The sequence below is a fragment of the Trachurus trachurus genome (genome assembly GCF_905171665.1).
Source record: "Trachurus trachurus genome assembly, chromosome: 13".
In the NCBI taxonomy this organism is placed as follows: Eukaryota; Metazoa; Chordata; class Actinopteri; order Carangiformes; family Carangidae; genus Trachurus; species Trachurus trachurus.
In genome coordinates, this window is record NC_139892.1 from 6317369 (window position 1) to 6331638 (window position 14270).

The 14270-nt window shown below is 39.1% G+C and overlaps 1 protein-coding gene across 1 annotated transcript in view; it reads left to right on the forward strand.

Annotated features, from left to right (window-relative positions):
- The window catches only part of ubash3bb (ubiquitin associated and SH3 domain containing Bb), an 83920-nt gene that overhangs the window by 36031 nt on the left and 33619 nt on the right, over window positions 1-14270 (forward strand). The window lies entirely within an intron of this gene.

A 14270-nucleotide genomic window follows, 5' to 3' on the forward strand; every position in this document is an offset into this window, starting at 1 on the left:
ACATTCCACTTTGTCGGCTCCCCCACACACAAGAGGACTTTTGATCAAAATGGTCACGATTGTCGGGGCCTACAATCTGACCCCCAGACTATCTAAATGGTTCTATCTGTCATTTGAATGTTAATTAAAACATTCTGTGTTGTATTTGATTTTGTTCTTGAGTCACTTTGTGTTTAGAAAAAAAAAAAGTGCTTAATTGACCAATCCCCGTGACTCTGTTACTAGTCCGACATTAGTTTTGGGAAGTGTGGTTGACAAGCTAGCTGTCAGGACTCTAGCTGTTACAACATGTGTTGTTATGGTAGTTTCAGAGTGGAAGAAGTAAGTGGATCAGTTTACCCCATTGATTTCTCTGGTTTGTCTCAGTTTACCCCTGAGCTGGGGTAAAGTGAGACACGAGACCACTTTTTTTAAAACAATCATATTTTCACTGGCCTTCGTCCTGAATACATTCTGATAATTTCCATTGCTAGGAAACATCCTGAATTAATGGGAAATGTGTAAATTTTACTGATAAATCATTTTAGCTCGCTTAGAGGGGAGCAAATGTAAAAAGTGTCTCACTTTACCCCACTCTCCCCTAAGGAGTAGAAAGTACATATTTTTGCGTATAAATGTAAGGAGTAAAAGTAAAAAGTCGTCAGAAAAATAAATACTCAAGTAAAGTACAGATACCTGAAAAATCTACTTAAGTACAGTAACGAAGTATTTGTACTTCGTTACTTGCCACCTCTGCTGAGAGACCAGTGTTTCGGTCCAAACACTCTATGTAAGTGATTGCTGTCGGAAGATATAACTATTTAAGACTTATATTAACACAAACATATCGCTTACTTCTGCTTTAATGAACCAGCTCCAGAGTCCTAGTTCTGGTTAAATCAATGACTAGTAACTAGTTCCAGGGAGAATGGAGGCTCTCTGCCTTCCACCTAGCATCTCTTGGCTGAAAACCAACCTTGTGAGATCAGAGCCTCCGACCCAGCTCTCGTCTCTGCGGCACCGCCACACAAACGTAACACACCCCGTAACCCGTAATCTCTTGTTTATGACAGATAAGACTACACAGATATACACATGGTAACATGGTAGATGAAATATCCACCGCTCCATGGACTGATTTCTCACCGGCTTTGTTGAAAACAAATGCACATGGTCAGGAGCAGGTGCCCCCAACCAAAGATTAAACTAAACATAAACAAAAGTCACTTTTAGGGGCTTAAAAACTCCAGAATGGTTTTAACTCCAGGCCTCACGCTCAGTGTTTGTACCCGTGTCATCAACATTGTCAGGTTAGGTTTGAGTAAACGTGGGCTGATGTTGGTTGCACTTAATTTATTTTTGTTCAGTTAAAATATGCAAAACAAACCGTCTCAACCTTGTAACCCATCAGACGGTAAAGGTCAGAGTCTCCTGATTAGTGCATTATAATGCTACAAACATACTTAGAAAAATGGCGTGCATAAAGATTTTTAGATTAATCTCAACTTGAAAATTTGTTGTGCAGGTCGTTGCTGCCACTTTAAAGTTCGAAAATAAAATAAAACGAGGGGTTTGGATCTGCTCCATTTTGATTTTCTGATTTGAAATTTGAAATGAAATGAAAGAATAGGCTAATATGAAATACTCATTTCCACAGGTCACACATCAGATATATTAATGTTGACATTAGCTCCTCTGTGATTGGCTGACAGGTGCAGAGGGGGGCGGTGACCGTTGACAGCACCACTTTAATGAAAGGGATCTGTAATAAAAAGATGATAAAAACAATCCTTAAAGCCCCAGTGTGTAACTTATTTGGCTTTTTATTAGCAACAATCAAACATTGCTTTCATAAATACGTATTTCACTGAAGTGGAATCACGCCCGCATCCAAATGAAAGCTTTCTGGTACCTTAGAATGAGTTGTTACAAGTCGTTACAAATACATAAGTGGGCGACGCACCGAACCGAGGCGGCCATGTTGCATCGCCATTTTGGCAGCGTGACCGTAGGTAACCACGGAAACTCAGCGGAGCTGTCGGCTCGGCCTGTTAAAACTGTCACCACTGTGAAGTGTGAGCATGGATGTATTTGTGAGGAAGGACGGAGGCACTGGTGTTGCATTCAGGTGCAGTCAGGCAGACGGCCGTCGGCAAACCAACCGGATGTCATTTTACTCCACCAGAGAAAGACGGTAAAAACGTGGGTCAGGTAAACAATACGACATCACCATGACAACATATTGTCACACCTGTATTGTTTTGCCTCGTGCTGGCGGACCACTTGTTTACAGAGACGCTTGTTTATCCTGTTACATGCAGCGTCTGTTGTCTGTCTGACGTCTGCCCCATTTCACGTGAATGCAACATCAAGAATATGTTTAGATATGCAACCGCACCGCTAGACGGGGGGAATTCCTACATATTATACCTTTAAGAGATGAACAAATGACATGTCTATAATTAACTGTTAATAGGATGAAACAAACATAATATAATTTGTTGCATCGTTTGGATTATTGTCACATGATTTTAACAGAATTAGAGGATCAACCCCGACAGTGGCTCTTTAGGTTCATAAGCAAATGTCCCATTTATGTAAAGTGTGAAACGTCTGCAGCTCAATCATCCATACAGACGTTTGTGAATGTGAATGCATCCGTGACTATCACTTATTCATGACGCTGCGTGGTTTCCTCCATTCACAGAGTGTGTTTCCATGTAGCTTTGACAAACGCTGTCAAGGAGGCCACGCACTTTTATTTCTGGAGAAGATGCTTCTTCTTTATATTTAAAAAAAAATTGTCACGACTTGGCAGAAAAAACACAATCTGAACCAGCAGCTTAAATCCAAAGATATTTTTCATAGGAATTGATGCTGATTGTTCAGTAACCAGTCTGTGTGTGTGTGTGTGTGTGTGTGTCTGTGCGTGTGTGCTTTTGTGTCGCTGGTCTTGACTTTCTGGAACAATGTACAGTAAAACAGGAAAAAGATTATCAGTTCTATTATTGTGAGGACGGAAGTGTGTATCCCCCATCCACCACACGCAGCACAATGCTGGCTCAGGATAGAAACAAGAGTCTCTGAGAACAAACACACAAACACACACACACACACACACTCCTGCTAATACAACACAGAGCTACTAAAGCAGCTTAGGGAGCAACCTTGAAAAAAACAAAACAACAACAACTCCCATTCACCGTGCTGTCGAGCATCAAACACACTGCACACACACTCTCCAGCTCCTACTTTCTGCTGTTTTAAGCAGCACGTCAGGCTGAAAACATCCCACAATTCAGTGAGAGGAGGCTCGTCACCGTTTGGCACAGTTTTTTTTATTTAAACATTACCACTAATTTGTGTTTTTTTTATATCCAGTAATTAGCACGTTGGTTGGTTTTCCATTTTTAGGTCAGTTTTTGGTTTGAGGTTTGGGGTTAAGGTTACATGAATAGATGTGTAGAGGAAGGGGGCTTTCACACCACACCTACCTCGTCTGGGCAGTGTGAAAGATTTTTTTTTTGATGGTTCAGATGTACAGTATTAAGCTTTAACAGGAAGTTTCCCACCGGTGGTTAGCCTACACACACGCTAGCGTACACACAGTATAGCTCGCATAGGTAGGGACGTCACGGTGACTGGCCTGCTGGAGAGAATGTGGAGAGGTATTTGCTGATCATGCCCATATTTTTTGGTCTTGCCCCAGAGAAGTGGCAAAAATGATTATAAAGGTTCTATGTTTTAATATGAATGTATTATTCACAACTCTCTATCTTGGGAATATGCCAGATGGGTTGAGGAAAGCTGATATGTACCTACATAGGTTCTTGCTGGCTGCAAGTAAAAAGGCCATCACAAAATGTTGACTCCAGAAAAATGCCCCCACTACAGATTCTATTGTTGATATTGTAAAACAACTACATCAACATATCTAGGTGAAAAACGGTGGCAGAAATGGCAGGCCTATTTGGCTAATGAGTGAGACTGTATGCACATGATACTTTGTCTTTTGGATTTACTGATCACCCCCGGACCTTGAATATGGGTAATTGTTCAATGTTTTGTATTTGTGTTTTGTTTTACCTTCCTGTACTAAAAGATGAAATTGATCTATAAATAAGAAGTTTAAAAAAACAACAACATTCACTTATCGTTACGGATACGAAAAAATGAACATGTCTGGAAAACTTTCTTGCTGGATAGTTTTGCAGTTTGTGTGATGATGAACATGACTGACACAGCGTGAGATCGGCCACTTTATTTATAGTCGACAGACAGAAGAAAAGGAGAAGACGTCACGATTATAGATTTTCTTGATACGATTATTGTCAGAGAAATAATAACGGTATTACGATTATTATGTATTCATTATTTTTTAACAACACTATGAATGTCAAAATATAATCGCATTACTAATTATATACAGAAAATATTCAAAGTATCTATCATTATATGACCAATTGTTAATCCCCGAGGGGAATATATTTTAGTCATTAATTGTCATCTATACCAATTGACATAAGTTTATGACTACATTACGTTCTTGCTGGCAACAAGCCTCGTTCATTTGAATCCTAACTAGGCTCCATATTGGACTTTGACGACATCACAGGATAATTATCGTTATTCATTCATTTTTCTTAGATCTCTACTTTGCTAACAAGCTATTTTTAAGGAGAGCTTTGGTGACTTTGCGACTACTGTACGTCATACGGATGCCTGTTTACAAACCAATCAATGTCAAGTGTAGGGAGACTGATGAGGACAGGACGTCAGTCTGTCATAAACCAGAACCAACCGGATCAGATGCAGACAACTGGAGCAGAAACACCTTGAACCTGGTTCAGACCCAAATTCTTCTGGTTCTGTTGAGCTCAGTGTTTATGTTGTGAAACTCCCTCGTGACCTGGGATGGTTTCTAAAGCAGGAAGCTGCGAGGGGAAAGGAACTAATTCCCTGTGAGATCAGGCTGAAGAAAAGACAAAAAAAACCTTGAGTTCAGTCCACAGGGAGAGGGAAGCAAAGTGGCTCGTATTTATGAATCAGGCTTTTCTTCTCTATACGAAGCAGGTTCCTGCTGCAGGAGACCACAACTACAGAGATAGTCATGTGGCCAACACTTTGCAGGATTTGGTTTCATTTTCTAATTAGACATTAGAGATTTGTAAGTTGTAAAATATATATATATATATATATATATATATATATATATATATATATATATATATATATATATATATATATATATATATATATATATATATACAGTATATATATATATATATATATATATATATATATATATATATATATATATATATATATATATATATATATAAATTTGTATCCTCATTAGTCGAAGCAAAGCATTACATCGTCATAGTTCAATACAGTTATATAAATGCAAAATCTAGATGGAAAACAATAAAAAGTTACAAATTAAACAGCAGCTTTCACAGAGACTGAAGCTTAATTGATAAAATTTGGTAAAAAACTGAATTAAAATTTAACCATTATGCATCATACTGTATAGTTAATTAACAAGACATGTCCTGTTTGTAGATCAGCTTGTGTTCCCTCCCATTAGATATAAATACATTTACTTTCATGAATGGTTTAGTGAATATTTAACAGTTGTTTTTATGGATATATTATATATATACTTTTATCGAGGTTGCGAACAGTATAATCTCATTTGGTGCGATTAATATTGTCAAATATTGTCCGAAGCCTAATTATTGTATGTATCATTAACAAACAGGTCGTTGTAATAGTTTACTCTTGTTAAATACTGCATATACTTGTAGTATACAGTACATACACACCTGCAGCCCTGCAACATGTTAGAGTCGGGAAGGTTTAGGAAACAGTGTGTGAGATGGTTGTGTGTTTTCTCTGTGTGTGTGTCCTGTGGTCTCACCTCGGTGGACGCTGGCGACCTGCTGCACGGACGGATTCACATGTATATGTGCCTGTTTATATTTTGATATCTCTGAGCATGTGTGTGTATGTGTGTGTGCGGTAGTGTGCATGCACTTCTCTTTGCAAATGTGTGTGTGTGTTGCTAGATTTGTAAACAGGAAGTGTGAGGATGCTGCAGTCAGAGGACAAAGAGCCATGGGATTTCCCACAGTGACAGAACGGCTCAGCTGAACGAGGCTTCCCGTGAGTGGGTGGTGTGTGTGTGTATGTGTGTGCGTGTGTGTGCATGTGTGTGTGTGCGTGTGTGTTTCCTTTAACATGGGTGGGCCCATTTATGGTCTGTGTAAATCCTGGACAGCTGATAAGCAGCATGAGAGCAACAGAGACCAATTATCACTGTGAAATATGTTTGTGTTTCATCTGATCAGAAGCCGCCACATGTAGAGTTTGATTAGTTTGATCAATTACACAAGAACACTGCAAAAACCAAGAATATTTGTCTTATTTCTTGTCAAAATGTCTCATTTCTAGTCAAAACTAATCTATTTCCACTCAAAATGAGACTCATCACTTGTTTTTAGATCATTTTCCCTTGTTTCAAACAAATTCTCACTTGAAATAAGTAGAAAAATCTGCCAGTTGTTTGTGCTTGTACTATTAAGGAAGAAACACTTGATCCACTATCAGATTTTTCTACTTATTTCAAGTGAAATATGCTTGAAAGAAGTAAAAAGTGTCTAAAATAAGACTCATCACATAAAAAGTAGCTTGTTTTTAAAGTATAATGAGATTTGTTTTGCCTAGAAATTAGACATTTTGACTAGAAATAAGACACATTTTTGCAGTGAAGGAATAAGATCGTGGCTCTGGCTCTGGACTGAGAGATCAAGCAGCAGCAGCAGAGTGTCAGCTGGTCTGGAGTCAGTGCAGTTGCCTGTTTCCACATGTGCTGCATTAATCTGTGGGAGCAGGCGAAACAAATTAATGTTGGAGCAGTTGTCAGACAATGCAGGGAGGGGCTCTGAGCTCACAGCATCCAGAATTAGCCGCCAACCAACCAACCAGCCAACCAGCCGTCCTCTCGCTCCGTCAAGACAACTGGTGCTGGCAGCTGGTCACAAGTCTGTTCTTCTGTCAGCTCTTCCTCTCCAAGGAACAACAATATCACATGTATGAGTCTGAGCTGCAGGCCTCGGCCTGGACACCGAGGCTGTGGATAGTGGATACCTCACTACTCTCTTCTCTTTTGTTAAACGATAACTAAATAGATGAATACCTTAAAGGGATAGTTCAACATTATGGCAACACTGCAAAAACACAAAACCTTACCAAGAATATTTGTCTTATTTCTAGTCAAAATGTCATTTCTAGTCAAAACAAATCTCATTATACCTAAAATAAGTGTATTTATACATATACATACATAGTTATGTATGTTTTCAGACACTTATTTCAAGCCTATTTTCACTTGAAATAAGTAGAAAAATCTGACAGTGGAGCAAGTTTTTCTTTCTTATTATAAGCACAAAAAAACTTCCTTTCACTGGCAGATTTTTCTACTTAGTTCAAGTGAAAATTAGTTTGAAACAAGTGAAAATTATCTAAAAACAAGTTTATTTTTAGGTGATGAGTCTTATTTTAAGTGGAAAGAGATTAGTTTTGACTAGAAATGAGACATTTTGACAAGAAATAAGACAAATATTCTTGAGTTTTTGCAGTGAAATTGGCCCATTGCCATAATCCCTATAGTCATAGCAGTAGGTTCGTTACCTTTAATTGTCGGTGCAAGTTATTTTTAGAACGGCGGAGCAGAGCCGTGAGCTGCTCAGAGCTACGCTACGGAGGCTTATGGGATTTCTTGGTTTCCCTCATCAAACTCATTAAATACACAATCCAACAACTCCACAACGCTCTGGTGGACAAGTTGTGACCTGCACATTCACCACACTATGAGATAATAACAGAACGTTACCAGACAGAGTTGTTTTAGAGGTAAATTCATGCAAAACCGCTGATGCACGTTGCCTTCAGGGACAGTTTTTCAGCAAGCAGTCTCTGCATTTACCTTGAAAACAACTCTGTCAGCGTGTCTTTATTATCCCCAATGGGGCAATTTGTTGTGCAGCCAGCAGAGAGAAGAAGAAACCACATCATACATACATAAAAACAACATGAAAACTCACCAAACAGTGGACATAATAAATACAGCATGAGAGTGTGATACAAAATACAGCATACACATGATACAATAAAATAAAAGGCAGCACAAGGATAAAAAGAGGAGCTAGTTAGAAGACTCACATGGTAGTGTTTAAAAGACTAGTAACAGTGGGAATAAAAGAGTTCTTGTATCTGTTGGTCTTACATCTCTTGGACACAAATCTACGGCCAGATGGAAGGATATACAGTATATCTTATGATATTTCCCAAGGAATCCTTTTAAAACACACCTGATCTCCTCGAGGACTTCTCTAATCCATAATATATGTGAAGTAAAATAAGGAAACACAGGTGATAAGAGCAGCAGCGTCTGGGGAGGAAGGAGATGCTCCAAATAATTCAGTCACAGCGTTCGGCTCTACTCATTTATATTGAATACCTTAATATCGTATATGTTAATGTGATTCTGTGTGTGTGTGTGTGTGTGTGTGCAGGGCCGGCTCTAGCCATTTTGGTGCCCTAGGCGAGATTACTCTCAGGCACCCCCCCCAACAATGATCATAATGATCATAACGATAACATAGCAGTGTATCTCTATGTCCCCTCTGACCCTGAGATACACAATTTGCACAACAATCAGTAAAATTGCATTGAGTAAATCCTGGGTGAAGACATGAAAAAATGAGTCTCTTCACAATCATGAGAACAAACTGTTGTGGTGCTTGAAATGGGTATACGAAAGTCTGGGCTTCACAAAAGCAGGAATATACTGTATGATATAAGGCGATAAGTGTAGAAAAAAAATTGTGAAATTGCTTTTTGAGCATAAATGTTAGGCCTAACTGTCATTCTCACCAAATGTCTCAAATGTGGGATAACAGAAGCTAAATATTGACTTCACATTACATTTCAAACTTCATGAGATGTGTGTAGCCCGAAATGAGAAATTGTCTCCAAATATCAACTAAATAGACAAAAAACACACAAAATTTACAATATTTAGCCTATATAATGTACCCTATATGTGTTGTCATTGTGGTACTGTTTGAGAGGTAAAAAAAACAAAAAACTAGTTTGATAGCTCAGCAGGTCTGAATACAGAGCTGGATCTGATCTGGAGCTGTGGCCCACTGGCCCTGCTGTGTGAGCAGGCTGAAGTCTCAACTCTCTCTTCTTTTTTCATAATCTTCCTCATCAAATTAGTCAGAACTTTAAACCTCTGAAGCACCGTGATCATCCTCACTGCCTCTCTCTCTCTCTCTCTCTCTCTCTCTCTCTCTCTCTCTCTCTCTCTCTCTCTCTCTCTCTCTCTCTCTCTATCCCTCTGAACGACTCTGCTGTTTCGAAGCGCTTCACAGTTGTTGTTTTGATTGACAGGTCGTCAAGGGCGTGCGGCCGTGCGTATTTGAAAGAGGAGAGCCTCCCAATCACAGTAGTTGAACCGCATTTCTACTGCGTAAATGACCGAAATATGAAAAAAAAAACAAAAACATATCGAGACGGTCGCGCAAACGCGCCGGCATTTGTGCCACACATCTAATTAAAAATGTGGCGTTTCTAACAAGAAAACGGCTTGAGAGCATTCCTGCTGCAGACAGGTATCTGCTGTGTGTGTGTGTGACTATACACAATTTAGGAACATGTCATTGTTTATTTATTTGTTTTGGGTTTTTTTTTTTACACAGAAAACACTAAGTGAGGGGGCGCCAGCGGACATAAATCATTATTATTATCTTTTTTTTTTTTTTTCCCCTTGACTGGCGGCGCCCCTCCAGCAGTTGGCGCTCTAGGCGACCGCCTATATCGCCTATGCCTAGAGCCGGCCCTGTGTGTGTGGATCCTCTCCGACTGAAACTAGTCCATATCAACACATCACAAATTGACATTTCACTCAGATTACACACTCGACTCGTCGTATGTAAATTTCTAAAGTCTTCTTCTCTCCAGCGTGGTACAGGAAGGTTTTACTCACCATCAGATGTGTCAGCTTCTAAAAAGCTGCAAATCTACTGTGTTTACTGTTCTGACAGGAGATTAATATGGTAATTATTACATCACCATCTCCTAAGACAACATGTCCTGTTACTAATTAGCAACTTAAAAGTAAAAACCTGAAGGAAGACGTTTTAAAACCCTATTTACCATCTCTGTTTGGACCATGTCAACAGTTTGACTCAACTCACACATACATCACATAATCCGTTGTGTATCTGCATATTTATGATGTTTCTTGCACATTGTGCAGCCCTAACCCCATGTTAACATGTTGTCTTCATTTATTCTGCTAATTGACATAAAGGAAACTGTAGAAATTAGGAGTTTTACATGAAAATGAGTGTAGTAGCCTATGTGAGCACACAGAGCAGCTGAAACTACCCAGAATTAAAAGTGAACTAAAATTTCAGTACTTATTAATTATCTTTTAGACATGTGGTGTTTTTCTTTTTTACTCCCGAGGCCTTTATGACACATCTCTAATTCAGAAAATGACACGAAATGTCAGTTAGTGTTTATTTCCTGCGATGGATTTGGAACTTTCTGGGGGCTACATACGTGAAGTAAGAAGTGGAAAATTAATTACTGAGGATGTGGGCACAAAATTCAGAAAAGTAAAGTTAACCCCAGGTCTTTGTTGTGTTGATTGAAGAGGGTTTATTGGCTCATTAAACAGTGAGTAATGTTGCTCCGTGATGGCAACAGAAGAGCAGACGCAGGATGTCTGATGTCTGATTGAATAATCAATGGAAATAACATTTCATGTAGATGTAGTGGTGGATTAATCATTTAAGCTACTTAAATATTAAAGAAAAAGCCCATCACAAGTTGCCCAGTGATGTGTCCTCCTCACATCAGAAAGTTACAAGAAGTAAAGAAAAGCAAAACTGAAGAGAAGAGAAGCTGCTGCTGCAAATCTTTGATCAGTTTTACTTAAATTATCTAAATTATTGATTAATTATCAAGCTGCTTAGGTCAAGAGAGAATCTCATGTTAAAGTTTCCTCTGATGTGTGAATTAATAGTTCAACAACACAGGAAGGTTTTTTTTTCTTTTTTTAAAGATGACTGATACTGAATCTGAGCTGAGCAGAAATGACAGTGAAACTCACATGATCAAGTTGTTGTTGTTATTTATGCATCAGTATAAGTGGTGGTTATTAAACTGTAGGACAGGGCTCCGCTCCAGACCCCAAATGAGGCAAATTTTGCACCTAAATTTGAGATGGTGCAACTGAATTACAGAGACTGCTTGATGAAAAACTGTCCCTGAAGGCAACGCGCATCAGCGGTTTTGCATGAATTTCCCTCTAAAACAACTCTGTCTCGTAATGTTCCTTTATTATCTCATAGCGTGGTGAATGTGCAGGTCACAACTTGTCCACCAGAGCGTTTTGGAGTTGTTGGATTGTGTATTTGATGAGTTTGATGAGGGAAACCAAGAAATCCCATGAGTCTCCGTAGCGTAGCTCTGAGCAGCTCACGGCTCTGCTCCGCCGTTCTAAAAATAGCTTGCACCGACAATTAAAGGTAACGAACCTACTGCTATGATAGGGATTATGGCAATGGGCCAATTTGCCAAAATGTTGAACTATCCCTTTAAGCTTTAGCTTGCATTAGCATCTACTGTAGATAGTGAGGTTAGCAAGAGTGTTCATGTGTTAGGAGATAGGTGAATAATCAGCATACTGGACACCTATTTACCATTTCACTGTGTTTCTAACATCTCTGTTAGATGGTGTGTGTCGAGTGAATAACAAGAAAAGTCCAGCTAAAATGATCTATCACGTCCACTGTTGCTTCTGCATCTTATAAAAACACAGAGTCATGCATCAGATTGAGCTTCTTGCCTCTGACCTGTTGTGTTTCCCTTTGATGATTATTATGGCTGCATTGTTTTATAAAGCAGGGCTCAGTGCAGAGGTCAGCTGACTGAGCAGCTCAGGCTCCTTCTCCTCTGTAATGCTGCAGGCTGCACATCCCACACAGACCATCATATAGACTGTATACGTATAGAGTGTCATGCAAAAGTTTGGGCACCCCTGGTTTAAAACTTCTGTTAATGTGAACAGTTCAGCAAGTGATAGATGCAATGATCTCCAAAAGACATAAAGTTACAGGTGACACATTCCCTTCACATTTTAAACAATATAATAACAATACAATTTTATTTTCATCTTTTACATTTCCAAACAGACAGAAAAGGAGAAGGTTTGGGCCCCCTGCATAGTTAGTACCTGTTAGGGCTGTCAGATCGAACTTCGCTATTCGAACAGAATTTGAATGTTGTCAAAATGAGAACATTCGGTGGAAACTGATGTTGATTAAACAAACAATTTAGTTGTTGTTGTGCACAAGGTAAAGCAGCAGCTTCAAATATACGAACAGAGTTTTTTTAATTGCCCGTTCATTCGGTTGCCACGGTGCGCCTACAGTACGTGTCCCCACACTACACGCACACTTTTTTTTTTTTTTTATTGATCGACCCGCAGACCACTTGTGTGCCGATCACGGATCAACTGTGATCTGTTGCACCACTACTTATTATATTTCGATTTCCCTTCTTGAAGTTTTATATTAAGTTGGTAAAACTTAAGTGTGTTGCAAATGTTACATAACAGATTTGGTTGGAATGTCCTTTAGTGGACGCAGGACGTAATAATAAGCTGGTATAGGTGGATATAATATAAAAAAAACACATTAAAAATTTGAATATGATGTGAATATTTAGCATAAGATGGGTTAGAAATGAGAATCTGATTTGGGGGGAAGATTGACAGCCCTAATACCTACAGTAGTAGCCCCCCCTTTGGAAACTATCACAGTGTGTAAATAGTAAATATCTTGTCTGATACCTTGAGCTCAAGTCTCCTGGGATTCTCATTTGTTTTCCTTTTTCACTCTGAAACTGTAGAAAACTAAAATAAAACACTAATATTGATTAAAATGTTGAAAAAGCGTGTTTTTAATGTTTAACTTTATGTCTTTTGGAGATCATTTCAGCTTCCGCTTGATGAACAGAAACTTTGACCAAGCATTTGCACGACACTGTACGACGTATATGTGGTTATATTGTTGTGAAACTGGTGGCAGCCGGTTCTGGACCAGGTTTTACAGATTTGACACTGATAATATTCAGTCAGTTTTTCTAGAAAAAAACCCCCCTGCTAAAACCAGAACACAGATGAATTTCCAGCCTCTGCGCCCACTTCCTCAGGCTTCAGTGTAAAGTTCAGACCATTGTTCACTCTGATGCCTCCTGTGCTTATTTATATATATTGTTTATTATGAGTAGCTATTGTCCTCCTCATGGGCCCGTGCTGGAGTGTAGTGTGCTCAGTCGAAGTTTTAAAGTTAAATGCAGTGTGTGTGTGTGCGTGTGTGTGTGTGATATATGGGCCTGAGTCGTGTTGCGTTGCGTTGCGTGGGCGTGTTGCTCGCTGCCTTGTCTGTTTCTCTTCCTGTCTCTCTGTTGAGTCGAGTGTTAACAGAGGATCTCTCTATGGTTGGAAAACTTGCTTTCACATCTCTGTGGGCGAGAACAAGCAAGCAAGTGGTTTTCTCACAATAAATGTCTTTAAGATGATAGATCGACTCTCTATGTGTTAATTAGGTGGCGAAAACACACACACACACGTACACACACACACACAGCTATTTCATGTCACAGTGCACATATTCACAAATTATTGCTCTAAGCCAGAAAGTGAATTTACTGTAACTTCAGCGCCTGCAGCAGCAGCTTCAACCTCCACACTCTGAGTTTTAAGCTCCGAGGCCTGTTTTCAGTTACCGTCGTCCATTATTTTCTTTTCGTGACGAGGAAAAAGAAAAAACATCATCATCATCTCGGGACGTTTTCCTACAAAGAGCTTTTCATTCAGTCGTGTTCTCAACCCTCTCGCAGGTGGAGGGAGGAGAAACAGCTGCAGCAGAGGTTTTATTGTCCGGACGCAGGGAGCGGTGACCAGCAGAGACATTTATGATACTTATAAAGACACAACCAACAGTTATATTTGACCATTTATTATCATGAATGAATCTTTTTTTTTGGACTTTATTTATTTGCACATATGAAATAGAACAAATACATTTACTTATCTCTCTTAATAGGGAGGAAGATACGAAAAAAATGTGCAGGTGAGGTTGGAAACCCGAAAGGCAAATAATTTAAACAAAGTAAAGAAATAATATTAACATACCTTAATCCTA